Genomic DNA, 3,694 nt, shown 5'->3' with positions numbered 1-3,694 from the left:
ATTTGGAATTGAGAAGAGTATCATCGATTGGAATACAAGTCTTTCTCTATTTTTATCAATAATTTGCCAGAAGATATTTTGAAGAAGGAATTATTTCATTTATTCCATTGGACGGGACGAATCAATGATATCTATCTAGCCCGGAAGTTGAAAAATGAAAAGGCTCACCTGTTTACGTTTGTACGATATACGACAAAAGGAGGGGCGATAAAAGCTATAACAGAAATGCATCATATGATCTTAAGGGGGAAGAGAATCTCTGTAGGTGAGGCCAAGTATAGAAGAATTAGGCAGGGGAAGGATGTAGAGATGTGTAACGGAGACTTGGTAAAGACTGACGTGGAGAACGGACAACATCGACAAGGCAGAGATCCAGCAAGAGGGGGTGTAACAAAAAAGGATACATCTGTCAAAGACCCGCATGGGAATGGTTGGACGAAGAATGTCGAAGTGCCAGTAGTCAAAGGGAATTTTGATTGGCTTTTGAGAAGTTTAGTAGGTGGTACGACATCGGCTATTGATTTCAGATCGTTACAGAGAGTGATCAGTAAAGATTTTCCTCAAATTGTTGAAGTCAGAGAGCTCGGAGCGTACAAATCTATATTAGTTTTTGATACTGTGAAGAATGCGGAGGAAACATTTACTTTTAGAATGAATAGTCTCTTAAAAATTCTTTCATAATGTATGAAGATGGGAGAAATCCGAATGTAGTGAGACTAGAAGAGTATGATTAGAATGCTATGGAGTGCATTTACATGTGTGGTTAGGGGAGACGTTCAACAGGATAGGCGGTCTATGAGGAAAAGTAGTCAAGTGTGATGAAGTGACAAAGTCCGTCTTATCGTTTAGTGCTGGCCGAGTGTTAATTGATACATGTGTTTTTGACGTTATTCATGAATGGGTTTATATCACAGTAGGCACTAGTGGCTTTGATGTTTTTGTAAAAGAGGTGGGACGTGAAGTATATGGAGAGGAATGTTTGTTGGAAGGTATACGTGATAGGTCAGCGTGTGAAAGCTCAGGAGTGGATCCTCTCCAGTGGGAAAAAAACTGGATGGTGTCCAGTGTTCAATCTCACCATTCATTGCTCTCTCTCCCCTATTTAATTTTGGTCCCACTTATAGAATTAAAGGTGAAAGATCACACTTTATTCTCTCAAGTGTTCAAAAAAATGGAGAGAATCCATTTCCGTAAAAGCTCTAGTTCAGTTGCCGGTGGAATTGTGTTGAATGCGGCGTCTTGGGATCCGGCGGCCAAGCTAGTCACACTGTGGGCAAAAGACAGTGTTGATGACAAGGGTAGAATGATAATACAAAATTTATTTTTGAACGAGTGCAATCAAAATAATTTAATGTCGTATCATGTCCAACGGAGAGTTTCCTCGGTCAAATAAAAGGAGTTAATGGGGGAGTTGATTGTGGGGGATTTGATGAGGGTGGAGAGTTTGAATAAAAATGAACAATTATTGAAGATCTTTTGGAGAAGGAAGGTGGGCCCAACCTTTTGGAGAAAAATTCACAAGTTCGGAAATATATGGGCCACGGTTTGAGCATTGGAGAGGGAGACAAATAGTGCCATATGGCTAATTTCACTTTGGGTCAAGAAGATTATGGGGGACCCAAACTTTGCTATAAGGTTATGCCCACTTTGGGCCAAGAAGTTGATAGGCCTAAGCAAGATTGGGAACTTGATGGGTTGATGAGAGGAGACGGGCCAGTGGATGGGAAGCAGAAACTCGTTGAACGCACTAGGGATACCATGCCGGGTCAGGATCCTTCTGACGGGGCCAGGTCAGAACAGGTAAGTCCATGCTGGATCAGTGAAGGGCTGGGTAGATCAAGCCACACGCTCCCAGGTGCAAATGTGCACGAACAGATGGAAGTTGTGCCTAGTGATTATGATGCGCGCTCCCAAGTTCGGTGGAGAGGCGTGGCAGATTGTGCAGCTGTGGGAGCACCGAACACAGGCCAACCTCGAGAGGAGTGTGACGCAGAGAGCCTTCCTAGGCGGGCAGTGGTGGCGGAGGCTGAAGGTGCACAAGAACTGGAGAGACAGAGTGGGAATGCAGGGATTATGGCTACACAAGAGGTCCAACAAATGCAAGGCCATGAAAAGGAGATCAATGTGCTAGGGGTAAGAGGGGTAGACGAAGTTGTGGCATATGAAAATCCTACACAACAAGTTGTCGAATATGCTGGTTCAGAAACTAAAACAGAGGTTTTAAATCGAGGTCATGATTTGAGGATAACGAGAGAAGAGCAGTTAAATGGAAATAAAAAAATATGGCAGTTGGCAGAGGAGTCTGCTGCGGTTTTGTATGATGAAGATGCAGACATTATGGCCATTTTGTAAAGTCAAAATGAAGTTATTGCGGCTAAAAGAAGAATGGCAAAAAAGAAGGAGAAAGCCAGTAGGAGCAGACCCAAGAAACATAACAAAGTGTGTAAAACTTTATTACAATGATTAGGAGAGACTGGGAAGTTGAGTATGGTGAAAGAGTTGAAGAAAAAGTATAGGTTAAATATGTTAGGACTTATTGAAACGAAGCGAGAGGTTGTGACTAAGTTTGATGTAGCACGATTTTGGGGTTGTGCACGTGGGCTGGGATTATCTAGAATCTGCGGGTGCCTCCAGATGTTTATTATTAATGTGGGATGATTTGTTGTTTAAACGTTCAAATTGTTATAAGGGGGATGGTTGGCTTTGCATTGAAGGTTTGCTGACAAAAAATAATTTTAACTGTGCTTTCTGCTTAGTGTATGGAGCCCATGTGCGGAATGAGAAGCTGGTGATGTGGGAAGAGTTAAGCTATATTGTGGGCTTATGTCAGGTTCCGGTTTGCTTGATGGGTGACTTTAATGTGATATTACGATTGGAGGAAAGGAAGGACCCTACTAGTTTACCAGCTTCTGCAGAGGACTTTAAGGATTGGGTGCAAGACTTACAGCTAGTAGATTTACCGCTATCAGATCGGAAGTTCACATGGTTTCGAGGTCAATTTTGTAGCCGCATTGATAGAATCCTTGTCAGTTTAGAGTGGCTAGAGGAGTTTCCGGATACTCGGATGAAAGGGGGACCTAGAGGCCTATCAGATCATTGTCTGTTGATTTTAGAAGATACAAGGGTTAGTATGGGCCTTAGACCTTTTCGAAGTCTGGATTCTTGGTTTACTCATGGAGGGTTTCTGAGGATGGTGAAGGATGAGTGGAGAAATTTGGTGGATGATCAGTTCACTAATAAGCTGAAAGCCTTATCTGTACCGCTGAGAAGATGGCATAAGGACAACTTTCGGGACATGGACAACAGAATCAAGAAATTGGAGGAAGAGATTAAGAAGGTCGATGATATGGTTAGTACTGGTAATTATGACAAGACGGTGGAGGCTAGACGGAAGGCTCTTGTGACTTGCTGTGCGAAGTGGTACACCAGAAAAGGGATTCTTTGGAAGCAGATGTCTCGATCTCAATATGCTAAAGATATGGACAAGAACACGAGGTACTTTCATAACTTAGCATCGGCTAGAAGGAGGAATAACAGAATCGACTCCCTGCTAATTAATGGAAGGTTGGTACAGAATTAGGCCGGAATAAAGATTGCAATCAGAGGGCTTTATAAGGAGAGATATACCGGCAGAAATATGCTCCTATGATTGAGTTTCGTGATGGGTTGGTCAAGCAAATTGGTGAGGAAGAGG

Source organism: Arachis duranensis, chromosome 7 (assembly GCF_000817695.3).
Source record: "Arachis duranensis cultivar V14167 chromosome 7, aradu.V14167.gnm2.J7QH, whole genome shotgun sequence".
Taxonomy (NCBI): Eukaryota; Viridiplantae; Streptophyta; class Magnoliopsida; order Fabales; family Fabaceae; genus Arachis; species Arachis duranensis.
Note: the sequence above shows the minus strand (reverse complement) of the source record.